This window comes from Giraffa tippelskirchi, chromosome 2 (assembly GCF_054371585.1).
Source record: "Giraffa tippelskirchi isolate mGirTip1 chromosome 2, T2T-mGirTip1v1.2.pri, whole genome shotgun sequence".
NCBI lineage: Eukaryota > Metazoa > Chordata > Mammalia > Artiodactyla > Giraffidae > Giraffa > Giraffa tippelskirchi.
Window position 1 is genome coordinate 164,841,843 of NC_137276.1, and position 24,790 is coordinate 164,866,632.

Here is a 24,790-nt window from a genome sequence, read left to right on the forward strand (position 1 = left end):
ATTCTCTTATGACAACCAAAGGGTTTCAGCTAATTTAAGCATAAATATCTTTGGGGACAGAAAGCTCTAGAATTCTTAGAGGAAAACCTTCTAACGTAAATGCTGCCATATATCCTCACCTCATCTCATTTAATTGCTGAGCCAGAGGCCTAAAAGCTTTAATCGCCAATGTCTTACATCATCAAATGCCTTCATCCAGGAGAACGTCTTTGGAAAAGCACACAATGCGATCATACCAACATCAAACGCTGACAAAAGCATCATATCCCTTCTTGAAATGTATCCAAAGAGAAGAAAAGTTCAGGATGTCCCCAGCTCTGGCAACTGATCTCAATTTCTTTTAGTGTGGAAAAGAAAAGCAATAAAAATGATGCACTCAAAGATTCCTTCTTTCCCTTCCTTCCTTATTTCCTTCTTTCTTTCTTTCTCTATTCTTACAGGCCCAAGTTAGTCTTAAAAGAAGCACTTTTGAGCAAAGAGCTCCTCCATGGATGCAGACATTAATGTTCCAAATACCTTTTAGGTTTTATTGTTTCTACTAGGCTAAGTCACAAATCAGGCAAGTGCTACCAGGTGTTTTGCAGCCAGTACCTCCTGTAGGAAAGATTAAAAGAATGAATGGGGATTCTTGTTGTTATTTAGTCTCTAAGTCATGACCAACTCTTTTCCAACCCCATGGGCTGTAACCTGCCAGGCTCCTCTGTTCATGGGATTTCCCAGGCAAGACTACTGGAGTGGGTTGCCATTTCCTTCTCCAGGGGCCAGATATCTGACTTTTACTCATTTCTCTCAGTCAGCCAATGAGGAAGGTGATGTTTTTCCCATTTGACAGGTAAAGAGTTGAGGTTCAGGGTGGTCAAGTAATCTGTTTGGTATTCCATAGGAAAAATATGGTGAATTCCATCTCAGTCTAGGGTCTGCAGTTTTTACTATACTAAGCACAACCTTCAGTTGAGAGGAACCTCATTCCCAGGAAAAGTTTTAGAGTTTTCCCACTCAGTCTGGAACAGAGCTCATACTATAGCCTGGGTCAGGAAAGTGCTCTAAACATTTATCCAATGGGCTTTCTGTGGTTCTGTTACTATGGATTCTAGGTGTTAACCTAAAACAATAAAACAGCTGGTTATTTTATCAGCAAAACACGTTTATTCAGCAATAGTAAAGAATTGCAGTTTGGGGCATGCAACTGTGATGAACCACATGTAAGTCCCATTAAGCAAAGGAGAGGAGACTCTTTTATAGAGGAGAAGGGAAGTTGAGAGAGACTATTAGAAACAAAAAGTCTTTTGGAGGGAACTGGGTGTTTTAAGTGGGCTTCCCAGGTGGCACTAGTGGTGAAGAACCCACCTGCCAATGCAGGTAGATGTAAGAGATGTGGTTTTGATCCCTGGGTCAGGAAGATACTCTGGAGGAGGGCATGACAACCCACTCCAGTATTCTTGCCTGGAGAATTCCATGGAAAGAGGAGCCTGGTGGGCTATGGTCCATAGGGTTGCAAATAACCTGACACCACTGAAGTGACTTAGCACGCACACAAGCACATGTGTTCTAAGTATCATGGCTTTTCATTGGCTGAGACATGACTATCTCCCACTGGCTGAGCTGTTTCCAAGCAAGCAGAAAACCTCCCTCCTAATTCTTGTAGTAAAGTGGTGTATCTTCCTGCCTGAGATGCTTGGTATGTCTCTTCCTGCGTTATTGATGTCTGTGTTGATGTCAAGTGGAAGACACATGAGAGCTGCCCCTTCTGGCCTCCTACTCCATTTTAGTGAGGTTTCCTTTTATTAATTTTCACAAGGATTCTACATTCAGAGTTTATTATAACTGCATCCTGAAGTGGTCAGTGAAAGCATGAAGCTTGGGGACTGGGGAGCAACCAGTGTGATGGTCTCATCTCTGCTTCTGATTCCTGTGCCTTTGATCCCAAGTCCATAACATCGATATAATAATTCTTGTCCATTCTACCTCACAAAGGACAAAGAGGAGGAGAAGTCACTGCCAAGAGTGAGTCATCCTTAGCAATATCACTGTGATGACAGAGAAAATGAGGCAAATTAGAAAACTCAGCCAGATGCCTCCTCTTAATATCTGTGTGTGTCCTCTGACCCTACATACCATAAGAGCTGCCCTACCCTGGAGAGGGGAGGGACCTAGCAAGTCAAGCAAACTTGTCCAAACTTTACCTAGGTCACCTTGAAGCAAGATGTGACAAAATGTGGTCCACTGGAGAAGGGAATGGCAAACCATTTCAGTATTCTTGCCTTGAGAACCCCATGAACAGTATGAAAAGGCAAAAAGTAGGACACTGAAAGATGAACTCCCCAGGTTGGTAGGTGCCCAACATGCTACTGGAGATCAGTGGAGAAATAACTCCAGAAAGAATGAAGAGAGGGAGCCAAGACAAAAACAACACCCAGTTGTGGGTGTTGTGGGTGACTCATGATGGAAGCAAGGTCCGATGCTGTAAAGACCAATATTGCATAGGAACCTGGAATGTTAGGTCCATGAATCAAGGAAAATTGGAAGTGGTCAAACAGGAGATGGCAAGAGTGAACGTCGACGTTTTAGGAATCAGCGAACTAAAATGGACTGGAATGGGTGAATTTAACTCAGATGACCATAATATCAACCACTGTGGGGAAGAATCCCTTAGAAGAAATGGAGTAGCCATCATAGTCAGCAAAAATGTCCAAAGTGCAGTACTTGGATGCAATCTCAAAAACAATAGAATGATCTCTGTTCGTTTCCAAGGCAAACCATTCAATAGCACAGCAATCCAAGTCTATGCCCCGAACAGTAATGCTGAAGAAGCTGAAGTTGAACGGTTCTATGAAGACCTACAAGACCTTTTAGAACTAACACCCAAGAAAGATATCCTTTTCATTATAGGGGACTGGAATGCAAAAGTAGGAAGTCAAGAAACACCTGGAGTAACAGGCAAATTTGACCTTGGAATACAGAATGGAGCAGGGCAAACGCTAATAGAGTTTTGCCAAGAGAACACACTGGTCATAGCAAACACCCTCTTCCAACAACACAAGAGAAGATTCTACACATGGACATCACCAGATGGTCAACACCGAAATCAGATTGATTATATTCTTTGCAGCCAAAGATGGAGAAGCTCTATACAGTCAGCAAAAACAAGACCAGGAGCTGACTGTGGCTCAGATCATGAACTCCTTGTTGCCAAATTCAGACTTAAATTGAAGAAAGTAGGGAAAACCACTAGACCATTCAGGTATGACCTAAATCAAATCCCTTATGATTATACAGTGGAAGTGGGAAATAGATTTAAGGGACTAGATCTGATAGGCAGAGTGATGAACTATGTGATGAACTAGTGATGAACTAGTTCATGAACTGATGAACTATGGACGGGGGTTCGCAACATTGTACAGGAGACAGGAATCAGGACCATCCCTAAGAAAAAGAAATGTAAAAAAGCAAAATGGCTTGCTGAGGAGGCCTTAAAAATAGCTGTGAAAAGAAGAGAAATGAAAAACAAAGGAGAAAAGGAAAGATATACCCATTTGAATGCAGAGTTCCAAAGAATAGTAAGGAGAGATAAGAAAGCCTTCCTCAGTGATCAATGCAAAGAAATAAGGGAAAACAATAGAATGGGAAAGACTAGAGATCTCTTCAAAAAAATAAGAGATACCAAAGGAATAGTTCATGCAAAGATGGGCTCAATAAAGGATAGAAATGGTATGGACCTAACAGAAGCAGAAGATATTAAGAAGAGGTGGCAAGAATACACAAAAGAACTGTACAAAAAAGATCCTCACGACCCAGATGATCACGATGGTGTGATCGATCACTCACCTAGAGCTAGGCATCCTGGAATGTGAAGTCAAATGAGCCTTAGGAAGCATCAATACGAACAAAGCTAGTGGAGGTGATGGAATTCCAGTTGAGCTATTTCAAATCCTCAAAGATGATGCTGTGAAAGTGCTGCACTCAATATGCCATCAAATTTGGAAAACTCAGCAGTGGCCACAGGACTGGAAAAGGTCAGTTTTCATTCCAATCACAAAGAAAGGCAATGCCAAATATGCTGAAACTACCGCACAATGGCACTCATCTCACACGCTAGTAAAGTAATGCTCGAAATTCTCCAAGCCAGGCTTCAACAGTACATGAACCAAGAACTTCCAGATGTTCAGGCTGGTTTTAGAAAAGGCAGAGGAACCAGAAATCAAATGGCCAATATCCGCTGGACCATCAAAAAAGCAAGAGAGTTCCAGAAAAACATCTATTTCTGCTTTATTGACTATGCCAAAGCCTTTGACTGTGTGGATTACAAAAAACTGTGGAAAATTCTTAAAGAGATGGAAATACCAGACCACCTGATCTGCCTCTTGAGAGACCTGTATGCACGTCAGGAAGCAGCAGTTAGAACTGGACATGGAACAACAGACTGGTTCCAAATAGGAAAAGGAGTACGTCAAGGCTGTATGTTGTCACCCTGCTAATTTAACTTATATGCAGAGTACATCATGAGAAACGCTGAGCTGCATGAAGCACAAGCTGGAATCGAGATTGCTGGGAGAAATACCAATAACCAGATATGCAGATGACACCACCCTTATGTCAGAAAGTGAAGAAGCACTAAAGAGCCTCTTGATGAAAGTGAAAGAGGAGAATGAAAAAGTTGGCTTAAAACTCAACATTCAGAAAACTAAGATCATGGCATCCAGTCCCATCACTTCATGGCAAATAGATGGGGAAACAGTGGCAAATTTTATATTGGGGGGGCTCCAAAATCACTGCAGATGGTAACCGCAGCCATGAAATTAAAAAACACTTACTACTTGGCAGGAAAGTTATGACTCACCTAGACAGCATATTAAAAAGCAGAGACATTACTTTGCCAACAAGTTCTGTCTAATCAAGGCTATGGTTTTTCCAGTAGTCATGTATGGATGTGAGAATTGGACTATTAAGAAAGCTGAGTGCCAAAGAATTGATGCTTTTGAACTGTGGTGTTGGAGAAGACTTTTGAGAGTCCCTTGGACTGCAAGGAGATCCAACCAGTCCATCCTAAAGGTGATCAGTCCTGAGTGTTCATTGGAAGGACTGATATTGAAGCTGAAACTCCAATACTTTGGCCACCTGATGGGAAGAACTGACTCATTTGAAAAGACCCTGATACTGGGAAAGATTGAAGGCGGGAGGAGAAGGAGATGACAGAGGATGAGATGGTTGGATGGCATCACTGACTCAATGGACATGAGTTTGGATAAACTCCGGGAGATGGTGATGGACAGGGAAGCCTAATGTGCTGCAGTCCATGGGGTCGCAAAGAGTCAGACATGACTGAGTGACGGAACTGAACTGAACTGGACTGAATCAAGATAATCAAGGCTTCAACCGAATTTCCTTGAACACAACACAAAGGATAGGGACACGATTAACATGGCGAAATCAATCGCACTCCCCACACCCCGTGCTGCTACTGCTGCTAAGTCGCTTCAGTCATGTCCGACTCTGTGCGATCCCATAGATGGAAGCCCACCAGGCTCCCCTGTCCCTGGGATTCTCCAGGCAAGAATACTGGAGTGGGTTGCTATTTCCTTCTCCAATGCGTCAAGTGAAAAGTGAAAATGAAGTCTCTCAGTCATGTCCGACTCCTAGCGACCCCATGGACTGCAGCCTACCAGGCTCCTCCGTCCATGGGATTTTCCAGGCAAGAGTACTGGAGTGGGGTGCCATTGCCTTCTCCGCCCCCCATAGTTGCTATTATAGCACTTATGATGCTGTCTTATTGTTTATTTTCATGGCTGTCTCCCTCTGATAGTGAGCTACATGTAGTCAGGGTCATTACAAGTTATACAAGAAAAGTGTGAATATGTTTTCTGTGTTAAATAAAAATTTTAAAAAATTACAGAGAAGGCTGAGATCCTCTTTGACCTACTTTTTGTTTAGCATCCCTGAAATCATTCACCTCAGACTGAGATGAATCTGAACCCAGATGAATTTGAACCCATCTGCTGTTGTTGTTGTTGTTCAGCCTCTTAGTTGCATCCGACTCTTTGTGACCCCATGGACTGTAGCACACCATGCTTCCCTGTCCATCACCATCTCCCAGAGCTTGCTCAAACTCATGTCCATTGTGTCGGTAGTAGCATCCAACCATCTGGTCCTCTGTCATCCCCTTCTCCACCTGCCTTCAATCTTCCCCAGCATCAGGGTCGTTTCTAATGAGTCGACTCTTCGCAGCAGGTGGCCAAAATATTGGAGCTTCAGCTTCAGCATCAGTCCTTCCAGTGAATATTCAGGGTTGATTTGCTTTAGGATTGACTGGTTTGATCTTGCTGTCCAAGGGACTCTCAAGAGTCTTCTCCAACAGCACAGTTCAAAAGCATCAATTCTTCAGTGCTCAGCCTTATTTATGGTCCCACTCTCACATCCATACATAACTACTGGAAAAACTATAGCTTTGACTAGACAGACCTTTGTTAGCAAACTCTCTGCTTTTTAATATGCTGTCTAGGTTGATCATAGCTTTTCTTCTAAGGAGCAAGTGTCTTTTAATTTCATGGCTGCAGTCACCGTCTGCAGTGATTTTGGAGCCCAAGAAAATGAAATGTATCGCTATTTCCATTGTTTCCCCATCCATTTGCCATGAAGTGATGGGACCAGATGCCATGATCTTAGTTTTCTGAATGTTGAGTTTTAAGCCAACTTTTTCACTCTCCTCTTTCACCTTCATCAAGAGGCTCTTTAGTTCTTCTTTGCTTTCTGACATAAGGGTGGTATCATGTGCATATCTGAGGTTATTGATATTTCTCCTGGCAATCTTGATTCCACTTTGTGCTTTATCCAGCCCAGCGTTTTGCATGATGTACTCTGCATATAAGTTAAATAAGCAGGGTGACAATATACAACCTTGATGTACCTTTTTCCAACTTTCAACCTGTCCACTGTTCCATGTTCACTTCTAACAGTTGCTTCTTGATCTGCATACAGGTTTCACAGGAAACCTGTACTGGGACTTGAACCCATGAGACCAGGATTCCAAGCCAACCAAAACCCACAGTCTTCCTTTCAACTGAGATCACACACCTGGTTTCAGAACCTAATGAATCTCAGCTTCTTGCTGTCTCATCACAGAAAGAATTCATTGAGAGACAAAGTGATAGGTAAGAAGTAGATTTATTTAGAGAGAAACACACCCCACAGATAGGAGCATGAGTCATTGCAGGGGGTGAGTGCAACCTTAAAATGTGGCGTGGTTAGATTTTATGGTCTGGGTAATTTCACAGGTTAATGAGTGGGAAGATTAGTCGAACTATTTTGGGAAAAGGATGGAGAGTGCCAGGAATTGGGCCATGGGCCTTTTTTTGATCTTTGATTGTTGGCATTGGAACTGTCATGGCACCTATGGGTGTCACTTAGCTTGCTGATGTGTTACAATGAGTATATACTGAGTCTCAAGGTCTAGTGGAAGTAGACTTGTCTGTCATCTTGGACTCATTCGGTTCTAATCTGTTTATGTTGTGTCCTTGGGCTATGCCATTCTTTCAATGTCATGTCCTGCCTCATTCCCTCCTGTTTCATCCCCAATCCTACTTTTCTACTGGGGTGTAACCTTAGTTAGCAGGATGAATGTAGATATTTTCTATGTATTTCAAATCATACATATATTTAGCTTCATTTCAGTTCAGTTCAGTTCAGTCGCTCAGTCCTGTCCGACTGTTTGCGACCCCATGATTCACAGCACGCCAGGCCTCCCTGTCCATCACCAACTCCCGGAATTTACTCAGACTCATGTCCATCGAGTCGGTGATGTCATCCAGCCATCTCATCCCCTGTCGTCCCGTTCTCCTCCTGCCCTCAATCTTTCCCAGCATCAGGGTCTTTTCAAATGAGTCAGCTCTTCACATCAGGTCGTCAAAGTACTGGAGTTTCAGCTTCAACATCAGTCCTTCCAATGAACACCCAGGACTGATCTCCTTTAGGATGGACTGGTTGGATCTCCTTGCAGTCCAAGGGACTCTCAAGAGTCTTCTCCAACACCACAGTTCAAAAGCATCAATTCTTTGGTGCTCAGCTTTCTTTATAGGCCAGCTCTCACATCTATACATGACCACTGGAAAAACCATAGCCTTGACTAGATGGACCTTTGTTGGCAAAGTAATGCCTCTGCTTTTTAATATGCTATCTAGGTGGGTCATAACTTTCCTTCCAAGGAGTAAGTGTCTTTTAATTTCATAGCTGCAATCACTATCTGCAGGGATTTTGGAGACCAAAAAAATAAAGTCTGACACTGTTTCCACTGTTTCCCCATCTATTTCCCATGAAGTGATGGGACTAGATGCCATGATCTTAGTTTTCTGAATGTTGAGCTTATTCAAATTTAATTTCAGCCAAAACAGAACAAAACAAACAAAACTCTGAAATTGTGATTTAACTAGTACCATTCCACATACTGAGTCAATGGCCTGAAGAAGTGTGAGATGAATGGCAGAGTCCTTCAATTAAACCCAGATCCCTCAGCTCTCCTGGTGCTTCTTTTGGTGTGACCATTTCACCACCCTTGAGAATGATTTTAAATATTTTCAAGGGTATTTCTTTTTTAAAAAATTATTGTTTATTTTAATTTATTTTTGACTGCTCAGAGTCTTTGTTGCTGTGTGTGGGCTTTCTCTAGTTGCAGTGAGCAGGGGCTACTGTCTCCAGTTGTGATGTCTGGGCTTCTTCTGTTGCAGAGCACAGACACTAGGTTGCATGGGCTTGGTAGTTGTGGCACATGGGCTTAGTTGCTCTGAGGCAGGTGGAATCTTCCCAGACCAGGGATCAAACCCATGTCCCCTGCATTGGCAGATGGATTCCCAACCACTGGACCACGTCTTTCAAAGGTTATTTCTGATAATACTTTATTTTTGTTTTAGACATTAACTTTTGGATCCAATCCCTATAAGAGTTATACTATATACACTCTCTCAGGCTGCATGTCATACCATGATGCCAGTGCCAGACCTAAAACACAGCAATAAAGCTAATTCTTCTATCAGGACCTACAAAATTCAGGCTGCCCAGTGGCCCAGCCCTCAAATCTAAGCTTAAGTTAGCAGCACTTACAGGAAAGGCCTCACTGCCAGGGAAACCTAATACCAATCTCAGTCCTCCAGCTCAGATTTAGTTGGTTTATCCAGCCTTAGAAAATAGAGCCTACTAGCCAGTCATGCCTTGTTTCCACATTGCTGCTTCTAACACAAAATTTGCTCTTGTCAAAAATCCCTGGGAAGAGCCCTCCTCTGCTGGTGAGGCCCTGTACTTCCCCAGCCCGTGGATTGCTTTCCCCTGAACAAAGGAAAGAACACTAAATTGTTTTCGCTTATTTTTTTTTTTTAATATTTACTTATTTGATTGTGCTGGGTCTTAGTTGCACGTGGAGACTCTTCCATCTTCCTTGAGGCATGCAGGATCTTTAGTTGTGGTATGCAGACTCTTAGTTTTGGCATGTGGGATCCAGTTCCCTGACCAGAGATTGAACCCTGGCCCCCTACATTGGGAGCTCAGACCCTTAGCCCCTGGACCACCAGGGAAGTCCCAATTGTTTTAGTTTAGTCATTTGACTCTAGGAATGAATGACCTTTAATTTTTTAGGACAGAGGAAAGGAAACTAGGGAGGATCCTGGAGTGGTGGTACCTTACAAAAGAAGAAAATCCTGGCTACAGATTCTTCTGAGTAATGGCATTTCTGACTTTGTTGAGATGATATCCAGAGGGAACCACCACTCTGCTTACATATAATGTGAGTCTTAAATGGTTGCCATTTGGAGGCTACCCTTCAAAGCAGCAAGTGTGGGCTTTCTGTTTTGAACATGGTATCATGCTAACAGGGCCCCCATCAGCAGGAAATACCAATAGGCTGACCCCGGTCCACATGAACTCCATGGTTACAAAACCTGACTTGAGGCAGCTATACCTTCCTTTCCACAAATGCACTTTAAAGAGAACCAGTCTGGCTGTTTTCTCTAAAAACCAGGGGAACTTTGGTCCTTACTCTCTTCACTACATTCTTGGGGGGCCTGATCTCCTGGCAGGTACTTGGTATTTTAAGGGTCTTGATTGGTGATTGTTATCAAATCTCTCCTACCCACCAGCTCTTCCTTAACCCAGAGTTTCCCGTTACTGTCAGATTTACTGTCTTTTGGATATTCGGGGCAATAATTCCTGCAATGGGGATTTCCTTGACAAGAAAGAGGAGAAAAGTGGATGGCTGATTCTTACAATGTTAAAGATTGTCCTGGAACAAATAAAAATAGAAAGATTGTCCTGGAGTTGGCACAACCAGCTCAGAACTGCCAGATAATGTCCGGTCAGATCTAACCTTCCACAGGAAACAGCTGTGTTAGGAGAACATGTTAGCTCCTGCCCAGCTGTTCCAGGGGCGAGGCAGAGCTGAGCTGAGACCATGTAGCTAAGTACCCACTGTGTAAGCCTTTTAGCCCAGCAAAGGCCCAGCAGAGTCATTCATCCCTTCTAAGCAGGACAGAAAATGGGGATTAGAAGGGCTGGCTCCTAGAAATTATCTAATCCAGACATGTCATTTTAGATTTGTTTGTTTTTTTTTCCCATCTATTCAATTAACAAATGAGGAATTTGAGGCTCCAAATGTGGAAGTGTCTAATTCAAGATCATGCATTTGCATTACTGGCAGAGAGGAAATGAGAACTCAGGTCTTCTGACTTCTCATTCAGTGTCCATTCCTCAACACTGTGCTTTGGAAGCCCTGAGTGAAACAAAATTAAGCCTTGTTCTTTAGCACCAGACATCTGAGCCTTTAATATGCTAATAAAGTCTTCAGACTTTCCCAAACTTTTTTGACTGGATTACTTTTTTAATACAGTTTTCTATTTACATTTACAAAAGAGGATTAGAGGATTCCTCATAATAGTCAAGGAAATGCTGCCCTAGCCATGCAGTTACTGTTAAGTGCTACACCAAATAATTATTTACACATAATCCCTACAAGGCACATTATGCAGCACTGATGCTGAAACACAGGATAATCAGCCAATGGCAAACATCTTCTGTCATTCTAAAGCAGCCCTGAGCTCTGCATCTCTCCAAATGCAGTAGTGTGTGTGTTGGGGGAAGGGGAATATGGGCAGGACCAGGGCTAATGGTCAGTTCTTCTTTGACGTGCAGTCAGTTCAGTATATTGGATTTAGGGCTGTTCAGCCTCCACTCACCATGCATGGCTGTGCTTCTGAGATGTATCCTAGATCCTTGCCCTCAAGGAGATCAGTCTAGTAGGGGAACCAGCACATGAAGGAGTGAGCACTGTGATAATGCAGTGACAGGGACTGTACAAGGTACTGAGGAGGGAGAGAGTGAAAGTTAGGCCTGGAGACAGAGGCGGTGACTAAACAACTTCCCAGAGGGGTCCTTTCCACTGGGTGTTAAAGGTCAAGTAGGAATTCACTAGATGGATGAATGAGGTGAGGAAGAGAAAAGACAGCATATTAAAAAGCAGAGACATTACTTTGCCAACAAAAGTCTGTCTAATCAAAGCTATGGTTTTTCCAGTAGTCATGTATGGATTATGAGAGTTGGGCCATAAAGAAAGCTGAGTGCTGAAGAATTGATGCCTTTGAACTGTGCTGTTGGAGAAGACTCTTGAGAGTCCCTTGGGCTGCAGGGAGATAAAACCAGTCAATCCTAAAGGAAATCAGTCCTGAATATTCATTGGAAGGACTGATGCTGAGGCTGAAACTCCAATACTTTGGCCACCTGAGGCAAAGAACTGACTCATTGAAAAAGATCCTGATGCTGGGAAAGATTGAAGGCGGGAGAAGGGGATGACAGAGGATGAGATGGTTGGATGGCATCATCAACTTGATGGCCATGAGTTTGAGCAAGCTCTGGGAGCTGATGATGGACTGGGAGGCCTGGTGTGCTGCAGTCCATGGTGTTGCAGAGTCAGACATGACTGAGCGACTGAACTGAACTGAACACAGGCCAAGAGGAGAAAAACAACATGGGTTTGGGGGCAGTGAGGTCATTGAGAAGTGAGAAGAGGGGTATCACAGGGGTATCTGTCAGGGAGCTGAGTATGAATAGCCTTCCACAACATGCTGAGGTGTTTGGACATCATCTGTGGATAACTGAAGGCATTAGGCCAGTCTCACTCTGTAATTACCAACCATTCTGTGACCATGAGGAGAGCCAGCTGCCTTTCAGATCAGACCAAGATTCCAACTGCCTTGTCAGCAGATAGCCTTGAGTGTGGGGCTTCAGAGACAAAGGGGTTGGGTGGGGCTGAGTTTTATAATAGCCTTTCTACTACATACAATTTTAAAATGGAAGCTACCTGCAACTTAGAGAAGATACACTTTTCAAGAAGGAAGAATTTAGAGTTAAATCTATCCTTATAGCTCTTTTTATGGTGAGACTCTGAGAAATAAGGTGATATACCCAAAAGTATCAGCAGTAGAATGGATGAGACCCTGTGTGTCCTGTATCTAAGACCAGGACTTTTTTTTAAATAATTTGCAGTTAAGTTATCCAAGCTGAGAGGAGCTTATCATCGAGCTTGTGCCCATTCATTTATTCAGCATCATTTATTCACTCTCTTCTGTAAACCTGGTTTTAGAGACTGAGGATTCATGTATGACAAGTACCTGTCCTGGAGGAGCTCAAATCAAAGGTGAGGATATCAGGCCATGGGAGGCTCTCATGGCTCTGAGGACTAACAGCATGCTGAGGGAAACAGGACCGTGTAGGTCAACGGGAAAACACAATCACAAGGATAGCCTTGCCGCAGCCCTTGCCTACCACACCAGTTCCATCTCCACAACAGTACTATTCCAACACCTTTGTGGATGTACTAATGTACTAATGTACTAATGTACAAATGTACTAATCCCCACCTTTGTGGATCTCACACACAATGCTGTTTCCCATCCCCATGCCTTTGCTAGTGCTTCTCCTTCCCAATGCCCTGAGATGCAGTCTGTCCCTTTTTTAACCCTCCTTCACCAGGTTAGTGCTTACTGTTTCATCATCTAAGATCCTCCTCACTCCCAGGCTGGTTAAGTTCTGCCGTCTGTGCCCCTGGGATGCCCCTTCCATAAAATGATTACTCTTTTGACACATCAGTTCAGTTCAGTTCAGTCACTCAGTTGTGTCCAACTCTTTGCGGCCCCATGGACTGCAGCATGCCAGGCCTCCCTGTCCATCACCAACTCCTGGAGTTTACCCAAACTCATGTCCATGGAGTCGATGATGCCATCCAGCTGTCTCATCCTTTGTCGTCACCTTCTCCTCCTGCCCCCAATCCTTCCCAGCATCAGGGTCTTTTCAAATGAGTCAACTCTTCCCATGAGGTAGCCAAAGTATTGGAGTTTCAGCTTCAACATCAGTCCTTCCAATGAACACCCAGGACTGATCTCCTTTAGGATGGACTGGTTGGATCTCCTTGCAGTCCAAAAGACTCTCAAAAGTCTTCTCCAACACCACAATTCAAAAGCATCAATTCTTCGGTGCTCAGCTTTCTTCACCGTCCAACTCTCACATCCATACGTGACCATTGGAAAAACCATAGCCTTGACTAGACGGACCTTTGTTGGCAAAGTAATGCCTCTGCTTTTTAATATGCCATCTAGGTTGGTCATAACTTTACTTCCAAGGAGTAAGCGTCTTTTAATTTCATGGCTGCAATCACCATCTGCAGTGATTTTGGAGCCCAAGAAAATAAAGTCTGACACTGTTTCCACTGTTTCCCCATCTATTTCTCATGAAGTGATGGGACTGGATGCCATGATCTTAAGTTTTCTGAATGTTGAGCTTTAAGCCAACTTTTTCACTCTCCTCTTTCACTTTCATCAAGAGGCTCTTTAGTTCTTCTTCACTTTCTGCCATAAGGGTGGTGTGATCTGCATATCTGAGGTTACTGATATTTCTCCCGGCAATCTTGATTCCAGTTTGTGTTCCTTCCAGCCCAGCGTTTCTCATGATGTACTCTGCATATAAGTTAAATTAGCAGGGTGACAATATACAGCCTTGATGTACTCCTTTTCCTATTTGGAACCAGTCTGTTGTTCCATGTCCAGTTCTAACTGTTGCTTCCTGACCTGCATACAGGTTTCTCAAGAGACAGGTCAGGTGGTCTGGTATTCCCATCTCTTTAAGAATCTTCCACAGTTTGTTGTGATCCACACAGTCAAAGGCTTTGGCATAGTCAATAAAGCCGAAATAGATGTTTTTCTGGAACTCTCTTGCTCTTTCGATGATCCAGCGGATGTTGGCAATTTGATCTCTGGTTCCTCTGCCTTTTCTAAAACCAGCCTGAACATCTGGAAGTTCACAGTTCACGTATTGTTGAAGCCTGGCTTGGAGAATTTTGAGCATTACTTTACTAGCGTGTGAGATGAGTGCCATTGTGCGGTAGTTTGAACATTCTTTTGCATTGCCTTTCTTTGTGATTGGAATGAAAACTGACCTTTTCCAGTCCTGTGGCCACTGCTGAGTTTTCCAGATTTGATGGCATATTGAGTGCAGTACTTTCACAGCATCATCTTTGAGGATTTGAAATAGCTCAACTGGAATTCCATCACCTCCACTAGCTTTGTTTTAGTGATGCTTCCTAAGGCCCACTTGACTTCACATTCCAGGATGCCTGGCTCTAAGTGAGTGATCACACCGTTTTGATTATCTGGGTTGTGAAGATCTTTTTTGTACAGTTCTTCTGTGTATTCTTGCCACATCTTCTTAATATCTTCTGCTTCTGTTAGGTCCATACCATTTCTGTCCTTTATTGAGCCCATCTTTGCATGAGCTATTCCCTTGGTATCTCTAATTTTTTTGAAGAGATCTCTAGTCTTTCCCAATCTGTTGTTTTCCTCTATTTCTTTTCATTGATCACTGAGGAAGGCTTTCTTATCTCTCCTTGTTATTCTTTGGAACTCTACATTCAAATGGCATATCTTTCCTTTTCTCCTTTGCTTTTCGCTTCTCTTCTTTTCACAGCTATTCCCATTTTAAAGATGAGAAAAACTGAGGAACAGATAAGGTAGATAACTTGCCTAAGATCAAAAATAGAAAAAAGGAGAGCCAGAATTCAAAACCAGAGGTCTATTTCAGAGCCTGTTCTGGTAACTGCTATGCTACTTTCCTCTTAGGCTGGTCAAATGCACTCTAGGTGCCAAGAAGCACTGAACTGCCAGGCTTGGATGAAATATTCAATAGAGGGGTTTACTAAGGGCCATTTTTCATTGGCTGAGACATTAGCTCTGGTTGGAGACAGTATTTTATCTTCAAGTAAAAAAGGCTGTGGTGGGGAGACCTGCTGGATTTGCAAATATAGAGGCTCACATCATATTTAAACTATTTGGCAGAGTCTGACTCTTGAAACTCACTTGATAACAGAAATATGAGAATCAGAGATCACTTGCCACAGTAGTCCAAGGTCATCTGACTAAAAACTGTGCCTCCGAGGAACATTATGTGTCACCACGCATTTCTAAGATGATTCTACAGTGATCAAAGCACAGGTTTAAAAGTAAACAAGAAAATAAGCCAATCTTAACTCATAATTGATCCCTAATAAATGGGCTGATATTTGTAGAACTCTTAGAACACTGTCTGGCACCTAGTAAACATGAAGTGTTTTGTAAGTAAATGAAAAACAAACAAGTGGGAGTGGGAGAAGACCTGGTCAGAAGCACCCATGCTTGGGTGGCAATTGATCTTTTTTTCACACCCTTCCCCCACTGGCCTTAGAAAAAATCTTTTCTTTTCTGAACTTCAGTTTTCTTGCCTGTTAAATGAAATTATAACAATAACTAATTCAAGGGAATTGTAAGAACCGAATGAGACCAGTGAGATATAAAGATGAAAACGTGTCGATTGTAAATGATAAAGCACCATACAGATGTCATTATTATGACTACTATTGAAGGACTAGAATGAGGTCCTAAAGCAGAGAATCAAATTTCTGGTGTTTGTGCCCAGGATTATCTGCCTTTCTCCCCAGCTCCCTCCCTGGCCGCAGCCCTCCCCTAGCTGCTGGCCCTGCCAAGTAGGGAGTAGGGGAGAGCTGGGTCCCTGGCACCCGGGACTGGAACAGAGTGCCTTCTCTCCCTCTCTTCCTCTTGCAGAGTCAAAGACATATAGAGCTGTTGAGAGTAGCTGGATCTAGTGTGCCGGGTCGGCCACATTCAGGATTAGATAGACTTTTGTGGACTGCCCTGAGAACCCGGTGACCCAGGGTAGCCTCATTCCTGTGGGCACTGGTATTGTGAGTTTTAAATGACTGGCTTTGTAATTATACTTTGGAATGCATAACCTATTCCAGAAGTGGGGACTGCTTGTACAGAACCAAACTGAACTTCTTGAACTACGGTGTGCCCTCCAGAAAACAGTACAAAGCCATAGCATTACCATAAGCTGTGACAATTACCCCACAGGAAATTCCCTTTTCTTTCTCTCTCTTTTTTTCTCATTTTCTTTTACTATTCAGGAGAAAACCATAATTACCTATTGATTTAGCTCTAGGATTAAATCAAGAGAAAAAAACAAAATGACTCCTCAGGAATATGTGAAAGACAAAACTTTATGGATGCCATGTATTGGATTTAGCTACCTTGAAGGGCAAAAAGCAATATAAAGCCACCAAGGAAAAATGCAGCTGAAAGGTAATAAGGAGGAATTCTTATATGGTCCATTAGTTCAATAGGGAAGCAGAAACCCACAGGCTGATGGGACCTCTTTGTAAATATAGCTTTTAAGCAACTTTCCAGTATGCCATCAATAGCAGAGATCAAATGATTTTTTTTATGTGGATCATTTTTTGAAGTCTTTATTGAACTTGCTACAGTATTGCTTCTGTTTTATGTTTTGTTCTTTTGGCTGCCAGGCATGTGGAATCCTAGCTCCCAGACCAGGGATAGAACCTGAGTCCCCTGCATTGGCAAGTGGGCTCTTAACCACTGGACCTCCAGGGAAGTCCCTAATTTTCTTACTATAAACCATGAACATGCTTGTGCAGCTAGTTGTTCAATAAATTGCTTATGAAAAACACTGTCTCTAAAAAGCTAGATGACCATTATCTTGTCATGGCTAACCTGATTTTTCCAGGAGTTAAGGGATGTATTAAGATAGTAAGGTAACTCTTTAAGATTACTTCAAACCTAATTAATATCAGGCAAAACATAATTGAGACCAGAATTACAGAGACTACTACTCAGTCCATCAGAATCGAGTTTAAGGTAGAGCAGAACTCTTACAGCTCTGGTCTTTGATTCTCGTCTGAATGTTTTTGTCTTCCACAAATTCATATGTTTAAACCCTAACCCTCAATGTGATGATATTAAGAATTGGGACCTTTAGGAGGTGATTAGGTCTTGAGGATGGAGCCCTCATGAGTAGCGTTAGCATCCTTATAAAAGGGACCCCAGAGCCCTCTTGCCATTTCCACCATGTGAGGGCACAGCAAGAGGGAAGCTGGCATTTGTGAACCAGGAAAGCAGCTCATACCAGACACTGAATCTGCCACTGCCCTGATCTTGGACTTCCAGCCTCTAGAACTGCAAGAAATAAACATTTGTTGTTTAAGCCACCCAATCTATGGTACTTTTGTTATAGCAGCCCAGACAGACTAAGACAGCTCTCATGGACATCCTTGAGAAGCAAAGGTGAACAGGATGAAATGTGATTTATTTTTCCTTTGAGGCCTGGACCTAAAGAAGCAGCTGGTGACAAAGGGGAGAAACTGGGCTGAATGGAAGAGCCTTTCAGAGCAATGCCACATGTGAAGCTGATGGACCAGGTGGCATCCAGGAAGCAGTGTCCCACTGGGTCCTAGTAGGCCGTTTGGACATTTGAGACTTAGAACAAGTGCCCTCCACTTTTCCCTCTCTGTCGCAGCTCTCCTTCTAGTGGCTTGTTAATACTCAAGACAACTGAAACCCTTCCAAGGTCTTGGTTAGATTTGTTTGGGGTTGTACCTTCCTCAGGTTCTATACCTGACAGACTGCTGTTAATTCTTTGCTGAAAGCCCTGCAGGGATCAAGAATTTCCAGTATTTTCCTTGTGGACTCGTCTCAGGATCTCCCATACTTTCATAATCAGAGAGACACCCCATGTCTCCCACCTAAAGCCGAGCTCAGTGTTCTTTGCTTAGATTTTAGAGACAAGGATGAGAACAGGAGGTCAGTTGTGATGTCAGAGTTATGGCATCACAAGGGGATGAAACTCAAGATGGGCATAGAGGCTTTTGAGCACTGGTCTAGGCTAAACTGTCTGAAGCTCTGAAGTATGTGCAGATTTAGTAATGGTTAGTTTTCTTAACTAGTCACTTAGTAAAAACATTCTCTTACTTGAGAATGGGAACAAGGGATTCCTAAGAACTGTCTTAAAACTGTAGTGGTGCATCCATTTTTGAATTCTTTTTTCCTCCCTTCTTAAGCTCCACACAAGTGATGTGAAAGTGTGATGCAGGCACAGGTAGGGAGGTGTGGCTGAAGCCTCTTTGACCTGGGACCAAGCAGCACTTCAGTATGAAATCTTCCATGTCATGGATGCTTGAAACAAATGCCTTAATTCTTGGCCCTCACTGCTACAAGACCATGGCTGTAAGGACTGTAATAGCCATCTGGCCCAGATCTCTTGTTGGATGTTCCTTCCGGCCAGTCTATGCCAACTGCAACAACCTTTCTAGGAAGGAGATTCCACAGAGGCGGAGGAAAACTGTTTCAAATGACTAACAGCACATACTTAAAGAAAATTTCATTTCCTCCATTTTGCAGAAATGAAAAATCATGGAAAAGGACATGGCATGCTCAAAGTAGATTCAGCCAAAGAGGCTTTTATCTGCCTACAGCTCTGTTATTAAGTTTGGATCATGAACAGGTCCCTCTAAGTTCCTTTGTTTTTCTTCTTCTTTTCTTTTTTAAAAATATTTATTCATTTGGTTGTAACGGGTCTTAGTTGTGGCAAGCAGGATCTTCAGCCTTTGTTGTGGCATGCAGGATCTTTAATTGCAGCATGTAAACTCTTAGTTGTGGCCTGTGGGATCAAACCTAGACCTACCTGTGTTGGGAGCTTAAGTCTTAGCCACTAGACCACCAGAGAAGTCCCAGGCCCTCCCGTCTTGTATCTCATTTTCTCTCTACTGATGGAGAAGAGAAGTGCCTGGTCCTCTTGACTGTGTCTCAGTTGTGTGTTCTCCTGTCTCCAGATAGACTGGGAGATTTGGGATAGCAGAGACCACACTGTGTGCAGCTCAGCCACTAACTTGTTGGGTAATTCTTCTTTTTTCTTTATTTTTTAATTTGGGTAATTCTTTAAAATTAAGGCTGCTAGAAGATAGGATAGAGAAATGTTGTGACCACAAAATTTCAGCCAACTCTCTTATAACAGCTTTTCAAATTAGGAGTATGAGCTAGCTGAGGCACTCCACCACGCCAGAGGATTCTGATTGACTGGATCTATGTGAGTCCAGAGGGTAGACTCTACCAGGCTCTGTCCTGGTCAGAATTTTGCCCATGAATTGGATGAGTAGAGATGACAACCTGATGAATCTGCAGTGGACATGAAACCAAACTGGTGTAGTTCATGAAACCTACATATTAAACAATTTTTTGATAGTTATTATTTTTGTTTATTTAATTTATTTAGCTGTGCCAGGTCCTAGTTGTGGCATGTGGGATCTAGTTCCCCAACCAGGGACTGAACCTGGGCCCCCTGCATTGGGAATGCGGAGTCTTAGCCTCTGAACCACCAGGGAAGTTCTGCTTTTTTGAAATAGTAGTGAACATTAAAGACTTGAGGGGCTTTCACATTAAGCTCATATTTCTGGCTTCTCTTAGAAGATTTGGCTTCACTGGGCCTTTCTGGCAAGAGTTTGTTGGAATGGAGTAGTAGTCCTCTCTTAAGACGGAGCATGCACTCTCCATTTACTACAGTCTCCACCTGGTCTACTGCCTTCATTTATCTGACCCTGTCCTGTGTCTGTGACTCTTGTCAACTAAAAAGACCAAAAAAAAAAAAAAAGGAAGAAAGAAAGAAACCTGTTACTCTCTACTCTGCAGAGTCATCACAAAATTCCCCCTTAATAGCAAGATACATATAATTACAAGTGTGATATTTTCTTTGCCTTTTCTTCAACCAGCAAAGCCTGTGTCACGTTTGACTCTTTGGATCTTGATTAAAAGCTGAGCATGAAACAGCATGTTGCCATGAGAAAGATCATAGAAGCCTGAAGAACTTGGGCATGGGAGGACTGGATACAGATTAGAGGACTACCTGACCTTGGCCTCTGGAAGCCTGACCAGACACTTCAAATGATTAGCAGCTTAGCCTGCCAACAGTACTGCTTTCGAAACAGGTACCTTAAATTGCTGAGAACAACAAGGAATCGTTGCTGCAATCCCTCCAAGATTGAAAGCGAATCGAATCAGACAGCCGGAGAAGGCAATGGCACCACACTCCAGTACTCCTGCCTGGAAAATCCCATGGATGGAGGAGCCTGGTGGGCTGCAGTCCATGGGGTCGCTAAGAGTCGGACACAACTGAGCGACTTCACTTTCACTTTTCACTTTCATGCATTGGAGAAGGAAATGGCAACCCACTCCAGTGTTCTTGCCTGGAGAATCCCAGGGATGGGGGAGCCTGGTGGGCTGCCATCTATGGGGTCGCACAGAGTCAGACACGACTGAAGCGACTTAGCAGCAGCAGCAGCGAATCAGACAGCTGGCGTGAATGAGGACACTGTCTCTCTGCTATGCTTCTTTGCTATGGAATGACTGAGGACACTGTCTCTCTGCTGTGTTTGAGATGAACTGATACTGTTGGGCTGTGGTCTTTGTGAAATGCTTTTACCTGTTCTGTTCTGAGAACAGATGAGAACTTAGTTTAAGCTCTGATCCGTTAAAATCTAAAACGTTGGGAATGGTTCAGAAGAGCTAAAATAGGTTTTGTTGCAGGTGAAAGTCATGAACAACTCTAATTGCCATTAAAAGTACAGCTTATGACGAAGCTAGAGTTGCTTTGGAAGATGGAAAGAAGGAGCAGAATGTCCCTGATGCTGTTGAGCAATTTCTCACAAGGTTGTGTGGTTGCCCAGTACTACTTGAAAATCTGTAGCCACAGTCAGGGGAAAAGAAAGGAACAACTAGGAGAGGACTCATATGCCTTTTTCTGGGCAAATGAGAGTCAGGAAACCAAGAAATGCAAACAAGTGAGAAAAGATCCATCACTTAACTCTCTCAGACATTTCAGGAAGAAGACATCCTTGCTGGAAGTTTCTCTCTGTATCTTATGGCTTGCAAGACCTGGCAGTGGAGCCAGGTGTCATTTTTCTATTTAAAATCCAGCAATGAGTGGGAACAGAAGTTTTCCTGAGAACCTAATTCAGGGCACGAGTATACTTAGGTCCAAAAGAAGCTAAGTCTAGAGAGAATGTCATTCTATATCAGACAATCTAAATCTCCTCATGTAATTAATTCCTTTGCTTAGAATCATTCAGTGACACTTCTTGTGTTTAGGAAAAAGTCTAAATTCCTTGGCCTGGCATCTGATCCCTCACTGCCTCCCTAGACTCATGTTCTGTTATACTCCTTTTGATACCTGGCAATCCTGGCCTTTAAGTTTCTCATATCTCTTCTCTCTCATCTTTGAACATGTTTTTCCTTCTGCCCAGAATATTGCGTCACTCTGTCTTCAACTCACGCTCCTAGTTTTAAGCTTAAATATCAAGAAGGCTTTTCTGATTGCTCCAATAGGTTAAAAAACCACCCATACACCCACAAACCTATTTCTCCTCAGGCTCCATACTGTATCTATCTTGACACTTCTCACACTTATTTTAAATTTCTTGTTTAAGATCTGTCTTCCCAGCTCTATACATAGACTTTGGGGCCAGAAACTATGTCTTATTTATGGTTGTTACCTTTGCAACTAGCAGAATACCTGGCATTTAATTCATGTGCAATAAATACTTGTTCAGTTAATGACTACAGTGAAGGCTTTCAAAGCAGAAATAAGAAACAGTATTCATTGGCTTTGAACATCTGAGATCATCTTATCTCCTTTTATCTAGGCAGACTTCATTTCAAGTCCAAAAATGAGGAAAAGGAGAAACCATAACTCTCTTGATTGTTCATCTTTGGGCTTCATGTAGGCAACCTTTGAATAAATCTGACAATTCCATTCTCTCCATAATCTTACCTTTTTCATACTGACTATGCATACTGAAAGACAAACCTAGTGCTTTGCCCGTAAACTTATTATAGAAAGCTACTTTCTACATCACTGATCACTTGATCTTGCCTCTTTGTTCCCACCCCAGATAGCTATTTTCCATTTCCTGAACAACAAGCAGCTCTTTTCATTTAAACATTCTACTCTACTAGTTTGATATTTAGAAAAATGAAAGTAATTACTGGCAGAGTACTGGTGGCTTATGTGGGAAACATATGAGGATTTGATCTCCAGGCCCTGTGTGAGTGACAACATCACATGCTGCTTATCTATTTTACTCACATGCATGCATGCTAAGTCGATTTAGTCATGTTTTTTTCCCAACCCCTAGGACTGCAACCCACCACGCTCCTCTGTCCATGGAATTCCCCAGGCAAGTATAGTGGAGTGGGTTGCCATACCCTACTTCAGGATCTTCCCGACTCAAGGATGGCTCTGTGTCTCTTTTGTCTCCTGAATTTGCAAGTGGGTTCTTTACCACTAGCACCACCTGGGAAGCTATATCACAGTAAGTAATCTGCCCTGGAGGTGCTCACAGCCTGGGGTAGTGGTGGGACTGAAAGAGTTCTTAAATGAAAGATATTACTTCTGTTCTTGCTTATCAAAGATTTATATCAAAAATTTCATGTAAATGCAAACATAGTTGCACAGAGACCTTAAGTGTAGAATCCATAATAGTTATTCAGACTAAAAGACTGAATAAAAAAAAAAAGACTGAAAAAAGACAAAAAAAGAGGACCCAAGGCAAAACCATCCAATAACCAATCCACTATCCACTTAGCCAAAGCAGGCCCATTTCCCTATTGCCCCAGGCCTGTCATCAAAGGGCTGATAACCCTGGGAGTTTACTCACTCAGTCCAACTCTTTTTGATCCCCTGGACTGCAGCACGCCAGGCTTCCCTGTCCATCACCAACTCCTGAAGCTTCCTCAACTCATGTCCATTGTGTCAGTGATGCCATCCAGCCATCTCATCCTCTTGTCCCCTTCTCCTCCTGCCCTCAATCTTGCCCAGCATCAGGGTCTTTTTCCAATGAGTCAGTTCTTCCCATCAGGTGGCCAAAGTATTGGAGCTTCAGCTTCAGCATCAGTCCTTCCAATGAATACCCAGGACTGATCTCCTTTAGGATGGACTGGTTGGATCTTCTTGCAGTCCAAGGGACTCTCAAGAGTCTTCTCCAATACCACAATTCAAAAGCATCAATTCTTTGGCGCTCAACTTTCTTTATGATCCAACTCTCACATGCATACATGACTACTGGAAAACCATAGCTTTGACTGGATGGATCTTTGTTGGCAAAGTCTCTGCTTTTTAATATGCTGTCTAGGTTGGTCATAGCTTTTCTTCCAAGGAGCAACCGTCTTTTAATTTCATGGCTGCAGTCACCATCTGCAGTGATTTGGGAGCCCAAGAAAATAAAGTGTGTCACTGTTTCCATTGTTTCCCCATCCTTTTGCCATGAAGTGATGGGACTGGATGCCATGATCTTAGTTTTCTAAATGTTGAGTTTTAAGCCAATTTTTTCACTCTCCTCTTTCACTTTCACCAAGAGGCTCTTTAGTCCTTCTTCACTGCCATAAGGGTGGTGTCATCTGCATATCTAAGGTTATTGATATTTCTTCTGGCAATCTTGATTCCAGCTTGTGCTTCATCCAACCTGGCATTTCATGTGATGTACTCTGCTGTCGGGAGCCGCGATAGGCATTACTGACAAAATGGAGGCACGGCCCCAACTCCCTCTCCTCATCCCACAGGCAACCCCCTCTCCTCATCCTGCAGGCACGGTCCCAGGATGAAGGAGTCTTGTGATTCTGATTTGTCCTTTCCTTCCTCCGGTTGAGTTGGCTGGAAAGAATGTTTTAATCCATAAAGCTAACTATTGACATTTGTTCAAGGATCTTTACAAAGAATGTTTCAGGATGAGCACATAGGCTGCAGCCTGAGACCATGGGAAACATTGTTATCTGAAACCTGCTTGTAAGGGAAATGTTTATGGCAAAACAAGTTTGCTGAGTTTAGGGGTTAGGAATAATTAAGAATAGTTAGAATGTGATATACAGCCCAGGGACAAACTTGAGTATCACAAGGACACTTAAGAGGGAACTCTGAAGGACAACAATGATTTATGGAGACAGTAAATATGGGTGAGAGGAAACTGAAGATGTCATACCTCTGACCTAATGCTTTTGTAAAAGTATAAAAGAAAACCTGATGCTTAAAATAAACATGCAGCCCAGTGCTTTGAGCAAGAGACTGCATCATTTTCATTCGCCAACCCCGTTCATCCCTTCAGAGCTTCCCTGGCTGCCGGAGCTGGACTCCGGCACTCTGTATATAAGTTAAATAAGCAGAGTGACAATATACAGCCTTGATGTACTCCTTTTCCTATTTGGAACCATTCTGTTGTTCCATGTCCAGTTCTAACTGTTGCTTCCTGAACTGCATGAAGATTGCTCAAGAGGCAGGTCAGGTGGTCTGGTATTCCCATGTATTTCAGAATTTTCCAGTTTGTTGTAATCCACACAGTCAAAGGTTTTGGCATAGTCAATAAAGCAGATGTTTTTGTGGAATG

General features: G+C 42.9%; 1 protein-coding gene and 1 long non-coding RNA gene across 3 annotated transcripts in view; one reads left to right on the forward strand and one right to left on the reverse strand.

The window, feature by feature from the left end:
- Positions 1–24,790, forward strand: part of LMLN (leishmanolysin like peptidase) — a 104,744-nt gene that overhangs the window by 75,101 nt on the left and 4,853 nt on the right. The window contains exon 23 of one of the 2 annotated variants that reach the window (XR_014077280.1): positions 22,550–22,726. The exons of the other annotated variant lie outside the window; for it this stretch is intronic. The gene's annotated coding sequence lies outside the window, so the exon portion shown is untranslated. The remainder of the gene's footprint in view (positions 1–22,549; positions 22,727–24,790) is intronic. 2 annotated transcript variants of the gene reach the window in all.
- Positions 13,727–18,137, reverse strand: LOC145538855 (uncharacterized). Its single transcript, XR_014077290.1, has 2 exons — positions 17,982–18,137; positions 13,727–15,041 (listed from the first exon to the last, which is right to left on the reverse strand). It is a non-coding gene; the product is annotated as an uncharacterized LOC145538855 (long non-coding RNA).